Here is a 16,106-nt window from a genome sequence, read left to right on the forward strand (position 1 = left end):
CTGTTATTTGGCCTGTTTTATAGTTTTAAATGCAGCATGAGGTTCGATGTTTTCATTTTATAGTTTCGTGTGCATATTTTACTGTTTTATTGATTATGGATTAAATGACCGGGATATTGATGCTGTATGTTGTCTGTTTAGCATAAATTACTGTTTGCTTGCTTGTATGTGGATTAATGATGCTGACTGAGGAAAAAGAGAATGAAAAATTATGTAAATGGGTAATGGTATAATGTGGTCAGCCTGACTAGATATCCTGGGAGATGGTGGACGGACCGGGTCCGTAGGAAACCCTACCGGGATTGTGGTCTCCCATACCGGACGGGGTATGGAGATCTTATGTGTTTTGGCGCCCATACCGGACGGGGTATGGGGACGGCCCGTTTCACCCTAATACCGGACGGGGTAATGAGGTCTATAGTTTGGCGCCCATACCGGACGGGGTATGGGGACGGCCCTGGAATGGATTTCAAGTGTTAAGGATTAACGGGTAGCGGGACCCCTATGGATCCCCATGGATACTAGCGAGCTGGTGAATCAGAAAAATATGTTGTGTAACGATTGAATTACGAAAAGTTTGATAGGTATTATGTTATACAGTTCATATATATGTTTTCATGATGATGATGATGTTATTGCTTTCGTATATTGTTTTATGAATTTCACCGAGGTAAGTGAATGGTAAAGGTTTTATTATTAATAAAAGGATTTGTTGTAAATTATGCTCCATTGGTCTTTTTGTGTTTTCTACCCACCTTTACCTCCGTGACGGTGAGATATCGTGATGTCTTTACTGGGCTAGTGTAGCTCATTCCTTATTTAATCATTTCAGATCAAGAGGACATCGTTCCCGAGCCGGTTCCGCAGGAGGACGACGAAGGGGACGCCTAAAGACTCCCTAGTCACATTCGTAGTTTTTTACTTTCAAGTTTCTCCTTTAGGTAGTTTAATCTTTTGTATTTTGTGAGCACGTTTTTGGTTTTAGTGTAAGGGATGTTATTCAAATTTTGACTTCGCTTCCGCATTTGATATTTATAATATAATTTCCATTTTAAATTTCCGGAGCTGCTACATATGCGATATCTGAGAGTATTTTGAGGTTTTAGATAAAAATTTTGAGAAAATTATGCTAAATTTATGAAAGTAGAGAAAAAGGAAGAGAAGAAGAATAAGGACCACGATCAAAAGAAAGTTATAAACCATTAGAAAGGTAAGCTTTTTCTTAAGTTTTGAAGTTCAGTTTCTCTTTAATTTTTGGGATTAGTTTTTCAGTATTGTGTTGGATATTTTTAAGTCAAGAAAGTGACCAAAATCATCCCAAAACTCTGTCGAATTTTTTAGAGTAAAAAGTTATAAATAAGATCAGAACTCTGCCGGAATTAAGACCACGACTACTAAGAACCTAAGATAAGTGGATATTATGAATTCATAGCCTTTGTAGTTTTGAAGTATTTTATGTATTTTTCGTATAAAAATGTGCACGTGTTTAATTTATTTTCCACATTTACCAAGTAATATTTATTAAAGTTTTACTTTGATTCAAATGTTATTTCGCTTTGGATTTTCGAAATGTGAATTTGATATGTGTGCATCACTCATTATGGAAATGAACTATTCTGAAAGCACCTGCATTATGTTAGGCTTTAATCTGGCCGTATATAACTATTCTGTATTCGAGTGTATTAGTGAAATAATATGTACCCATATATAACCATTCCGTGTTCAGGTGTATGGGAAAACAGTCTTATCTGCGTGCTCTAACCATTCCGCAGGGGGTAGCAGTGTTTCAAGATACTCATGTATGTCGTTCCGTATTCGAGTACATGAGGAACCACTTATAACAATCTGTGCCTACGTATAATGTATGACAACTGAATGATTCTCCATAATAGTGATGAAGTATACAACATGAATTTGTTTTCTGATTTATGCTTTCGTCTTTTGATTTGTATCTGTTTTGGAAAGATTATATGATACATGTTCTGTTGTATGTAAAGAAATTATATATTGCATGTATTATGTTGTTATTTCATAATATTGTTTATTAGGATATTTTATCTCACCCCCCCTATCACCCTCCAAATAATGAAGATACCGCTGCAGAGTGAGCAGTGATACAAAAAAAATCTATGAAGCTTAGGCTTTAATATTAAGGTTATTGTTTCGTACTTTTGTTTAGTAATGTAAGTAAGAAAATTTAGAGTATCATACATATGTTTATGTTTTATATTTAAGGGATGTAACACTTCTGCGACTCTTTTATTATTAATGAAGTTAAGTTATTTTACTTAACTTGAGTTTATATGATTTAAGGAAATATACTCCGGTCATTATCTTGTAAGACGGGATGTGATCCGTGACACTTAATTTGCCCTTAAACTCATGTGTTTTAATTATTTCAAATTTCCCTTCAATTTTGACACTCCAATTAATCTAAATTTAATTTATTTTTATGTAGTATGATATTTGTATTTATTTTAGAAGTTTAGATTCAATGGAGATTTGTTTTATTTATCATTTAATTTGATTTATTTATTTGTAATTTGTTTGTTTTTGTTAAATTTGTTATTTATTTACTTTTTTGAAATTTTAATCCAATTTTCACTATACTCCAACCTCTCTATTTATTCTATCCATTTTATGGTCATTTGTAATTTAATCAAATAAATTTATTTTAATTTTATTACTTAGAATTTTTTATTCCATTGATTTACTATCTAATTAATTCAACACATCAAGCTGCATACTTTTATATCAATTAATTTACTCAAACACATCAATAATTTCACCTCATCCCAAAATTTACATTTTCGCAACTAAGCCATTATTCCATTTACTATTTTAACATAATTTATAAACTTTATTCTTAATTAATTAGTTACTATTTTAGTTATTTAAGTTTTAATTTTGTTTGATGTTTGTTTATGTTATTTTAATTACCTAATTAATCTACCATTTATTTTCATGCAATTTTAACATTAAAAATCACTAGCTACTCTAAAACATCACAAAATCATCATTATAATCATGAAACAACAATTAAAAATGCAATTATGGATCATACAACATGCATACGTGAAGAAAAATCATTTAAAATGAAATCCTAACAAATGATTTAATTTGAAAATTTGGAACTCAATGGAATAGATACTTACCTCCGTCACTCTCCGAGGGGTGTCACGAGTGAAACCAAATTGTTGGACAGTGGTTGCCATGATTGATATGAGCTCCCTTATTTGTCGTGGTGTCTAGTTGACGATGGTGCCTCTGTTGGCAGTGTTTGACATCCTTCTTTTCGAGAGTGGCGACCCTTTATAGAAGTAATGTATCAAAGACTAATCTAATATATCATATTGTGGGTAGCTCGCACATAATTATTTGAACCTCTCCCAATAATCATGCAAGCTCTCAAAATCTCTTTGACGAATTCCACATATTTCTCTTCTAATACCGGCTACCTGAGATGCTAGGAAAAAACGATATAGGAAAGCTTTTATCATCTCTACCCAAGTCGTGATTGATACAAGGGATAGGTAAAATAGCCACTCTTTAGCAGCGTCATCTAAGGAGAATGGGAATGCTCGTAGCTTCATTTGTTCTTCACATATGCCCTGGGTGATACAGGAGGGTATGAGAAGGATCAAATAAACTCCTATAACCCACTCAATGTATATAATAACGAAACTTAACCACCTAGGAAACCTCTCCCTCTAATTGAATCTACAATCTTAAAAGAAGTACAAAAATAAAGATTATAACAAATAAAACAAGAAAAGAAAAAATGCTACAAACTTACCGATAAGTTGATTCTCGTTCCTTCGCTCAATAAGACTTCTAAAGACTCCTACTCCTTGAAGAACTTGAAGAAGCTATAAAAAACTAATTGAAGAAAATCCTAAACTTTCAAGAATTTCTCTCAAATTGATTGTAATTGATGTGTTTATAACCTATGAGCAAATGCCTATTTATAACCTTTCTGGGGATAATTCTATATGACTACAATTTCTTTAAAAAATTAATAAAATAATATTCTAAATAAAATTATCTCTAATTCTAGGATAATTACGTAATAAAATATTTATTCTATTTCATCTAAATACAAGATAATTAATTAAATAATTTTAAGAATATAATTTATATTAAATTAATAATAGAAATAAGATACGCCTTTATCCCATGTGATTTTCATGTAAAACACATGAGAAAATTAATTTAGGCATGTGAGAATTAGATTAAAAACATGGAGAATTAAAAAGGTAGTCCAAAGCCTTAAAATAATTAAAAATAATTTATTTAATTAAAAATGTGGGAAGATGGCCGATTTTGGACAACCCAGATGGGTTGAGCCGACCGGTTCGTTCGGATCGCATAAGACGGGCCAACAAGTGGCTGTGAGCTTGTGCATTTGGGCCTGTTGGGCTGATTTCTGGCCTGTCAACATGAGGTTTGTGCATTCAGCCCCTCAGGCGCGCGGGGGCCTAGCAAGCTGTGAGAACAGGTGCTCTCGAGCGCTCGTGCGTGCAGTATGTGCAAGCATGCACGAACGTGCATGTACATTGGCTATACAAGTTGGGCTGCAAGCTTAGTGCACGTGGGGTGTCCTCATTCATGCGTGGGCCTCCGGGTCTATACATCAAGGAATTTTCCTATCTTTGATTTTTCTGTAGGGTATAAGATTGCTTCGACTGGTTCACTACGGGACCTTGGAACACCAGCGGACACGGAGGGCAAGTATCCTGTGTGTGCATCACAACATAGGTGTACCCCACGGGCACCCATATCGAAACTACATTTGGGTTTCTTCTTGGATCAAGATTTTCGAGTTGAGTTGTTCCTTAACAGTGAGGCCCGTTACCCCTCGGATTTCTCATACCTTCAGGTATCATTTCTTCCTAGGCCAGGATTCCTCTTTTGTGGATTCAACCTTACTGTTTTATACCTGATCAAGGATAGAGTATCCTAGAGTATTGTCACTTCGTAGCTTCTCGGAAGTTCATCAATACTAGCCCATTTTTTGCCTTACATTATTTTAGGTTTATCCTCAGTGAGTATCGCATCATGGGGTTTCATGCCGGAGCAAACCACATGGAATTCCTTGAGGTATTTGTGTGGGTTTTCATTCTCCATACCTTGAAACTTAGGGAGTACATGGATCAAACAAAATTTCAATTCCAAGGGACATCCAATTCTAGGCAGGTAATATAGAAAGGTTATTGGTTTATGGGTGGGGTAACCAGCTCTCTCAATGTGTACTCTGATTCCATATTCTATATCTCAGATGTAGAAGATGAAGTGTTGTGTTAATACATTTGCCTTTTTTCTCTAATATGCTTTCTTAGATTTTTGGCGGTCTTCTCAATATCCGGATCATAAAGAAGTGGTTTTTCATGATTACTCTTGGTCATAAAAAAGAAAAATAATTAGCAAATGTCAATTCTCCAACAACAGTGCCAAAATTTGATGGGTGTTGAATCCACCAAAAATAAATTTTTAATTAACTAATAAAATAAGATTGTAGTAGTGGCAAGCAAGATCGAATCCACTGGGAATTGGAAGCCTATCTTCTTTCCTAACCAACGAATAAAAAGTAAACAAAAGGAGTTTTGTAGAATTTAATACGCAAAGCAAGAAATAAGTAAATAGTAAAATAATGTTAAACAAGCTCTTGGCTGCAAGTTAGAAGCTAAAACAATCATAAGAATAGTTCCTAGCTGATGAAATAGCTAGCTCTAGTAATGGAATTGATCATAGATGTAAGGATTTATTTTCTTTAAACCTCAGCAAACCAGTTATAATCGTCAGAAATGTTCTGACAACCAATTTTTCCTTATTTCTAAACCAACCAAGAAACGTTCATTGGTTGGTTATTTGCTGCCAAATTGTCTGGGGAATGTCCTCAGGATTTAACTTGACAACGGCCTTGAGAACTAGAGGAAGCTTATTAAAGTTGTCATATTCATCCAGTTGAATTGGTTTACTAGATTACTCACCTCCTTAGTGCAACACTAATTTCCACTAGGTGCCAGAACCACTTGAACAATTACGGATTCGAGGAGTTCAACTAGTTGTTTGCTGATTCTCTACTGCTCAACAGGCCCTATTCAAACAGATTGAAAACCGCAAATAGGTATAGGTGCAGAAGATAAATAAATTCTAATACTTAAATTAACTTAGGTTGAATCAATTTGATCTCACAAATACATCACTGGAGTTTACCAAATATCAACTAAGAAAAGAAAGCAAGTTAGCCACAGGTGGTGGTCTTTAATAGAAAATGAGTTCTCAAAGATCAAAGAAAAGAAAAGAGATGAAAGGAGGTGCGGGATCTACAACTGTTGCTATGGGAAGCATCAGGAAGAACAAGGATGAGTTTTGTCTGATAGTCGCCCTCTTTATATTCGCAAAAGTGCTAGGATTTTTTTTTAGTCTCTTCTCTTAATTTTGGATCTTTTCCTTAATTCTAGTTTATTCTTAGCTTTTCAAAATGATCTCTTCATGATTTTCGACCGTAGAATCTCAATAGGGAGGACATCTTCTCAAATTTTAAAAAGCCCGCCTTTTCTTTAGGTACTCTGTAGCTCATGATGCAAGCCTCGGGCAAGGCTTGTTTCTATTGTGTGCGGGTCTTTCTAAACTTAAATGTCACCTTAGCCTTAGTCAAGGCTTAACTAAGTGTAATTTGGGTCCCATTATGTTGCCTTAATTGCAAGTTGTGCCTAAAGGTTAGTTGTGTTCACTCATTCTGAAGTGTAAGTCTTGGGCAAGGCTTGTATGTGTGGCCTAATGTATGCTGTTGCTACAAGGTCTTATCCTTACCCAAGGCTTAGACCGTGATATATGGTTGTTCTACAGTTCTTATTCTTATTTTCTATTGTTCTTCCAGATCTTAAGCTCCATCTCTTGTCCTGCATCAAAATGGATAAAATAACTTCATTAGGTAGTAAGCAATTCATTTTAGACATACAAAAGTAGATGACAAGGGTATTATTTTTACACACCTATCACTCACTAGTCCATTTAAGTACCAGCTTAGAGAATCCATCAACAAATCATCTATAATAATCTGCTAATGCCAGGAAGTTTTGAATCTTTATAATTGTGGTGGGACATTTCCAGTTCACAATAATATCAATCCTGGATGAGTCAACTGTTATCCCATCTTTAGAGACCATATGTCCTTGGAAGAAGACTTGTTCTAACCAGAATTCGCATTTGTTCAATTTGGCATGTAGCTTCTCTCTTCTAAGGACCCTAAATACACTCTCAAATGTTCAACATGCTCATCTTTACTCTTGGAATAGATCAGAATGTCATCAATAAATACAATGACGGATTTATCTAAGTATGGTCTAAATACTTGATTCATTAGATCTATGAATACAAGTTTATTTGTTAAACCAAAAGGTAAAACTTTAAATTTATAATGGTCATACCTAGTCCAGAAGGTGGTCTTTGGAATATCCTATGCCTTGATTTTAATATAATGATAGTCAAACTGTAGATAAATCTTAGAAAACACACTAACACCCTGTAATTGATCAAAAAGGTCAACAATTCTTGATAAGGGATACATGTTCTTGATGGTCACTTGATTAAGTCTCTAATAATCAATACATAATTACTGAGTACTATTATTCTTTTTTACAAACAAGACTGGTGCACCCCAAGGAGAAACACTAAGCGAATAAATCTCTTATTCAGAAGTTCATTCAATTAGGCTTTACTCATTCATATGGAGGGGTAGAAATGGGTTATGCATATGGCAACAGGTCAATGGAGAATTCAATCTCTCGATCAGGCGGCAATCCTGGAAGGTCTTTATGAAATACATAAGGAAATTCTTGAACTACTAGTATTTCCTGTAAAGAAATTTCTTTAGAAGTTTTGTCTATCATAATTGTTTACAAATGTTAGTTTGGTTATTAATGATAAATCATTGTGCTGCTTATATTTAAGAAATTTACATATCATTAATTACAAGAGGAATTAAAGGTAAAAGATTCTTCATTAGGAAATTGAAATACAATCTTTTTGGCATTACAGTCTATATATGCATGATAAGTTGTCAACTAATTCATCCTAAGATTATATAAAAACCATACATATTTAAGAGGACTAAATCTACCCCTATTTCCCTACTTGCAATTTCTATTATAGATTATTTATATAAAGTATTTAAAATTAAACAGCATCAGTAAGTATAACGACCATCAAAGTTTGATCAAAAACAACATGCATAACACTCAAACATGATGCAAATGCAGGTGATATGAATGACTGTGTGGCCTTAAATTAATATGTGAAAGATGCTTAAAGATAATAAATGTACCTTATATCACGCCAGGGGTGGCCTTAGCATCTGGGGTAGTGAGAGTGTAGACTCTACCCTAATTCACTATTACGATTTGTGTAACGACCCCAGAAACTCCAAGTGTGATAAATTATAAATTTAGTGTGGAAGCGAAACAGTAAATTAGGGTTTACATTCCTTACACAATAACTAAAAGTACCAAATAGGGCTTACGGGAATAATCCATCTAAAAGAACAACTAATAACCAAATAAATAAATTAAAAGTAAAAAAACAGAATGTCCTACTCACAACCCTCTTGTGGATGGGGCTCTGGATCTTGGTCCTCTTAATATGAAATAGTTAATGAAAGAGTGAGCTACACTAACCTAGTAAGAATATCACGCTACTCACCGACAAAGAAATGAAAGTTGGTAGATATCATAAAAACAACTAATGGAGCTCTTAATTTAAGTAAATTCATTTATCATAAATAAAGTCATTTACCGCATACTTACTGTTGCGACATTTTTAAAAATAACCTATAGAGTCAGTAACATAGCACATATTATAATTTCATATGCAACCAGTCGGGATAACAACTTTTCTTTTTTATTTGCCTATTAGTATCCATGGGGGTCCACAGGGATGTTTCCACTACGCATGAACCCTCTTTTTATATTTTACCATTAACAGGCCGTCCCCATACCCCGTCCGGTATGAGCGCCAAAAGATACCATCCCTCAATATCTCATCCGGTGTGATGGTGAAATGGGCTGTCCCCATACCCTGTCTGGTATGAGCGCCAAATTACCAAACCTCGATACCCTATCCGGTATGAGGCAACGTTCACAATAGGGTTCTTTATGTACCTGGTTCGTCCACCATCTCTCATGATATCTAGTAAGGCTGTCGTTTCATCCATCCCCTTAATCAAACAATTTCCCTTTTTCTTTTAGTTTTCAGCTTCCCAAATCAAAGTAGTCACACAAAACAAGTAAAACATGCATAAAAGGAATACAATCTCATCATCATACCAATTTCATTGTATTATCATGCACTTGAAAACTGTAAAATCAAACAATTGGTTAAACATAGCAAACAATAGTAAATAATCGATTCCGACTTCATTAGTAATTTGTAATTAATTATGAATGTTTTCTAAATTTTACAAAATACTATATTATTTAAAATTAAACTTCAATTCCATAACAGGAAATAAAGTGAGGGATTCTTACGCAAATTGATGTCCGAAATGCTAAACTTTTGACTGCGCCTACTAGCGATTCCTTGGTTCCCTAAATTTTTCTTTAGGAATTAAAACGCACTTTAAATACCTAAAAATATCCCAAAAAATCCAAAATCAATGTTAGGAACCCTTTTTGGCCAATTTTAGAATTCCAGCATGGCAGCTCCGCCGTGCTCCGGTGACGACACCGTCACTCGCAGCGGCAATTTACCTCAGGTCAGCTGGTTTTGGCCGTTTTCAATCAAATTCGGACAATTTCGAACCAATCCCTGCGAGAAAACACGTTAAGGGTCTTCAGTTGGCCGAAAAAAGTCAAAAAATTAAAACTTACCAGTGGCGGGTTTTTTCAGTGCGGCGAATCCGCCAGCTCACCTTCGCGGTTGGATGTTTTGCTTCGGTCAACCTGTAGAGAAAAAAACAGTGATTACAAAGGTAGAAGAATTACATAGAACGAGAATCGAAAAGTGCCTCATCGGAGGCTATTTTTGTAATTTTTCACGATGGCGCCGAGGGGCTTTGCCCCCGGTTTCATGCAAATCTGCTAGTCTTTTTACTCTGATTTGGCCATGGGGGTGTTTAAAATCGAATTTCAAGTAAAAGAGAAAAGTTTTATCTCTTTTAGTGGTTAGAAGTGGCTCCGGCGCAACGGTAGTGGTGGTCGGCTTTCTTCCTAGTAGCTGGGTCTTCTTCTCCGGCAGGGGGGTTCTGGCAGCTAGGGTTATGGTTTGGTGTGAAGATGATTATTTATATCCGTCCCCTTTTAATATAAGTCGTCCATCATGTTTGATATGGATCATCCGATCGCGATTAAATAGGGAGTGAATCTGGACCGTTCATCGCAATCGAATTTGGGTCGTCCGATCACATTTAAATAGGAAGTGGATCTGAACCGTTCATTGCATTTAAATCTGACCATCCGATCGCATCTCGAAAAGGAACAGATCCCGGTCTTCCGTGCGCGCGGGAACGAATCTGGACCGTTTGATCGCGGGCACGCGGATCGCCAGCGTGGCCTCTCGCGTGGCACTGCATCAGTGTGGCTTGCCACGCAGCGCTCTTGTTCGTCGGGGTTGCTAACTAGGCGTCCTACGTGGCATAATTTTCTTAAATTGTATTTTGACTCCCTGTTTTTGATTTTTCTTTCAAAAACACCCCCAAAACCAAAAATTTCACCCATTTTTCCTAAAATTATTTTCAATTTCATCCTCCAATTAATTTTTTTCATTTTTACACTAAAATAAAATTTAAAAAAACTAAAAAAATATATTTATATATTAATTTTAATTACATTAAAATTAATTAATTAAGGGTATTACAATCTATTTTTTGAGAATTGAGCAATTCTTAATCCTGTGCTAGGTGATGCCACACTTGTAACATATATTGGTCACCCAGTAGCATGGTTGATTGTTATGATTCTTATCATAATATGGACAACCAGAAGCTCTACCTGCAGTAGGAACAAATTTGATAAGCTGAATTAAAGTAACTTTGAGCCACTTTTTTAGAGGAGGAATAACAAGACGTGCGCCCTCTTCTAGGGCACAAAAGCTCAAGAACTACTAGTAGAGGAATCAACATTTTTTATCCGACCCTCTATCATAATGGCCTTTTCTATCAAGGCCTGGAAGTTGTTGATTTCAAACATGGCCACATGATCATAAATGTCTAGCCTTAATCCTTCCTTGAACCGGCGAGCCTTCTTACTCTCATCTGCCATCACATTAGGATCATACCTAACTAGCTCTGAGAACTTTTTTGTATATTCATCAACAGACATGTTCCCTGTATCAAATGGGAGAACTTTTTCTCCTTCTTGTGTTTGACGTGGTCTGTAAAGTACCTGAAATTAAAAGCCTCCAAGAAACTCTTCCATGTAGGAGGTGATGTGAGTATGTGTAGCAGCCCCAGAAAAATTTAATATTGGAAAGGCATATATATAGATAAATAATCTGAATTTGCGGAAGCGTATTAAACATTGCAATTAACATCCCTTACGCAATACCAAAACGTGTTCAACAAATGAGGGAATAAACTAATTAAAATAAATGCTCGAAAGTAAGAACTACAATTATAATTATGGGATCTTTAGGCATCCCCTTCGCCGTCTTCCTGCGAAACGGGCTCGGGAACCACGTCTTCCTAATCTGAAATGGTTAAGTAAGGAGTGGGCTAAACTAGCCCAGTAAAGACATCACTCTACCTCACTGCCACAAGAGTAAGGGTGGGTAGAAAACAAAAACGACCAATGGAGCATAATTTGTAATAAACCCATTTGTTCATAAAAGCGCTTACTTTCCATTTACCTGGGTGAGATCCATAAAACAATACACAAGCAATACATTATCATCATCACGTTATCACATAGACTTTATAATACAACATTTATCACGCGTTTGCATTTCAATCTTTAAACAACATAATTCCTCTTTACCAGCCTACTAGTATCCATGGGGATCCATAGGGATCCCGCTACCCGTGAACCCTTAACATTTATAACCTGATTACAGGGCCGTCCCCATACCCCGTCCGGTATGGGCACCAAAATCATGAACCTCAATACCCCGTCCGGTATGAGGGTGAAACGGGTCATCCCCATACCCCGTCCGGTATGGACGCTAAAACACATAAGGTCTCCATACCCCGTTCGGTATGCGAGACCACGTTCCCGGTAGGGTTTCCTACAGACCCGGTCCGTCCACTATCTCCCAGGATACCTAGTCAGGCTGTCAACATTATCCGTTTGCCAATTCACATAACCTTTTATCCCTTTTTCTTTAGTCACCATCATCAAGTCACACACAAACATGCAAACCAGTAGTTCATGCCAACAAGACAACACACAACACCGGGTTCTCAGTCATTCAGTCCATAATCAATGAAACAGTGATACATGCACACGAAACTATAAAATAAAAACATCAGACATCATACTGCATTTAAAACTGTAAAATAAAACAAACGACAACTGACCGATAAATACACTAGACTCGGGCTCCATTAGCAACCTTAAACAATTTCACACAGCTATTGATTCATGAAATACCATTTTACCATTTATTGCACTTTAATATCGTGATAGGAAATAGGGTGAGGAATCCTTACTTGTTTTCGGGACCCGAAATAGGCTTTTTCGAGCGCCTGCGGGTTATCCCTAAATTTTATGAATTTTTTTCTGAAAAACTGAAACACACTACCGGTACCTGCACGTGTCCCAAAAATCTCAGAATCAGACCTAGGGCTCCTTTCGGCCAATATCGCAATTCCGGCACGGCGGCTTCGCTGTGCTCCAGCGACGGCGCCGCCGCTTGCGACGACGATTCGCCTCGGGTTGGCCGTTTTCGGCCAAATTCGGCCACACTTGCATCGATCCCTGCGATAAAACAACCCTAGGGCCCTCGGGGGACCAAAAAATTACGAAAAATCGAAGCTTACCAGCGGCGGTGCTCTCGGGTGCGGCAGCTCTCCGGCGTGGTTCGTGTTTTAGTGATTTGGCTCCGATCAACCTGTAGAGAAAAGAATGGTGATCACGGTGATATAAAAATTGTATCAAACGGAGGCTGGGAAGGGCCTCATCGGAGGAAAAAATCGAGGAGGGGTGCGGCGGTGCCGCTGGGTTTCGGCCGTTTGGCCGGGAGTTTGGCTCTGATTTGGCCACAGGGAAACTCAGCATTGAAAAACGAGCTGGGGGTATATAATTTACCTCGATCGGCGGTCGGAAAACTCCCCGGTGCGGCAGCGGGTGGCGGCGACCGGCTCCTCCGGCGTCTGGTTCGTCTTCTCTGGCGAGGGCTGGCGGCTAGGATTTTTGTGGTCAGGTGTGGGGGGTTTATTTATACCCTTTGCCTTTTAATCACAGCCGTCCATCTTGATTTAATCTTGGCCGTTCGATCGCGATTTAATTTGGATTAAATTTAGGCCGTCCATCGCGATTAAATATGGGTCGTCCATACTTGATTGAATCTGGGCCGTCCGTGCGCGTGCATCTGGGCCGTCCGATCGCGCGCACGCGGATCGCTCACGTGGCCCGTTCCCGGGTCGGCGTGGCCTTGCCACGCGGTAGGTCCTGGTTGGCCAGGGCTGCTGACTGGGCCGCTGACGTGGCGCTGACGGGGCACAAATTTTCTAAATTGCGTTTTGACCTCCAGTTTCCGAATTTCTTTTCAAAAATACCCCCAGAATCCAAATTTTCACCCCTTTTTTCCAAAATCAATTTCAATTAAATACAAATAATATTTTTACCCAATTTTATCATTATTAATATTTTTATATTCACAAAAATTAATTTAAATTAAATTAAATCAAAAATAAATAAATAAATAAAATAGAAAAAATCATTTTGGGTGTTACAGTATGGACCATGAAAATGTTATAATATCAAGTGGGTCCATTACAAGAGGAAGAGTAAAAAGATTACAACAAGTTTTTCAACTCTTCTTCTAAGAATGGATCAATGAGGAAAATGAGTTTGGATCATTTAAAAAAGCTCAAAAGAAAAAGAAAATAAGTCTATTAATCCAAGGATATTATGGTACATACAGTTTAATCTAAATGGAAGAGGAAGGGATCATAAGGGATTTTTTCTCTCAAACCTGCCAGCAATCTTCTCATCTAAAACGAGAGTCAACCAATGAGGGAATTTCCTTCCTAAAATGCATAAGAAATCAAAAGGAGGAAATCAAATCTCATGCCTTAATGGGAGATTGGAATCTTATGGATTTTGGGGAGATTATGGGAGCAATTAATTCCTAAATTAGTCAAAATCTTTCTTAATTTTTCCCTCAATCATATCTATAATTAATTAAGATGTTCCCTGTTTAAAGAGGGCAGATCGTATCTACCTTTTGATTGTAATCCTCTTAATTCTTAGTATTTTCTCATTTAAGTCTATATTTTATTTCTTATGTAATTTTCTACAATTAATTTAGAAGATTTATTTATTTTTTATATTGCACATGACCTACTCTATAAATAGGCTTTTAATTTTTATCTATAAGAATTCAAGTTTTAATCAATAAAATTATAAAAAAAGATTTCAACTACTAAGGTGTCTTCATCCTTCTTATTGAGCAAGGAATTAGATCAACTTATCAAGGTATCCATTGTGGCTTCACCACATGTTAAATTTTAACCATACTATTCTGACGTACTTGAATATTTGTTTGATAAACATTTGATATTTCTTTTTGGTTTGTTATATGTTTTATATCTTAAGTAACATATTATTTAAATTATTTGAAAGTTTTATGTTTTTAAATTTTTTCATTTTTATTTATTGTTAGTATTTTGCCGTTTTGGTTATTTGAATTTGTTTTGTGATGTGTTACGTGATAATTTATTTTTATCAATTTTTATTCTAAAATTTCTATAAATTTTCTTTTTAATAATTGCCCTTAAACTCATGGTGTTTGTATTACTTCAAATTCCTTTCAAATTATACTTTTTAATTAATTTAAGTTTTATTTGTTTTTATCTAGACTTTGATACTTTCATTTATTTTAACATTATGAATTTATTGTTTTGTTTATTTTGTGGTTTATTATTCTTATTTAAATTGTTACTTTCATTTAAATCTTATTTTCCTAATTTGTCCCTATACTCGTATTTTAATTATTTCAATTTTCCCTTCAATTTTGGCACTCCAATTAATCTAAATTTTATTTCTTTTTATGTAGTATGATATTTGTATTTATTTTAGAATTTTAGATTCAATGAAGGTTGTTTTATTTATCATTTAATTTGATTTATTTATTTGTAATTTATTTGTAAGTTATTTATTTGTGTTAAATTTGTTATTTATTTATTTATTTTAAAATTTTAATCCTATTTTCACTATACTCCAACCTCTCTATGTATTCTATCCATTTTATAGTCATTTGTAATTTAATCAAATAAATTTATTTTAATTTTATTACTTAGAATTTTTCATTCAATTAATTTAATATCTAATTAATTCAACACATCAAATTGCATACTTTTATATTAATTAATTTACTCAACCACATCAAGAATTTCACTTCATCCCAAAATTCACATTTTCTCAACTAAGCTATTATTCCATTTAGTATTTTAACATAATTTATAAATTTTATTCTGAATTAATTGGTTAGTATTTTAGTTATTTAAGTTTTAATTTTGTTTATTTTATTTTAATTACCTAATTAACCTACCATTTATTTTCATGTAATTTTAACATCAAAAAATCACTAACTACTCCAAAACATCATAAGATCATTATCATAATCATCAAACAACAATTAAACATACAATTATAGATTATACAACATGCATACGTGAAGAAAAATCATTCAAATGCAATCTTGACATTTTCTAAGCCTTTCCTTGCCGTTTTATCTGCCTGGAATGGTATCCATAACTGGTTTTAAGCATAGTTACTAGCCTTTCTTTGAAATGTTCAAATTTGATTAAAATGGTGCTAGATTTCGAGTTAAAAACATGGAAATGAGACTTAAAAATTACCACTACATATAATTACAAACTCGTACGTAAAAGGAATTGATTTGGAGGTATAAATTTGTCTCTAAAAATACTTCAAGATCTGCCAAGA

This window comes from Carica papaya, chromosome 3 (genome assembly GCF_054855325.1).
Source record: "Carica papaya isolate Zhongbai chromosome 3, ASM5485532v1, whole genome shotgun sequence".
Classification (NCBI taxonomy): Eukaryota; Viridiplantae; Streptophyta; class Magnoliopsida; order Brassicales; family Caricaceae; genus Carica; species Carica papaya.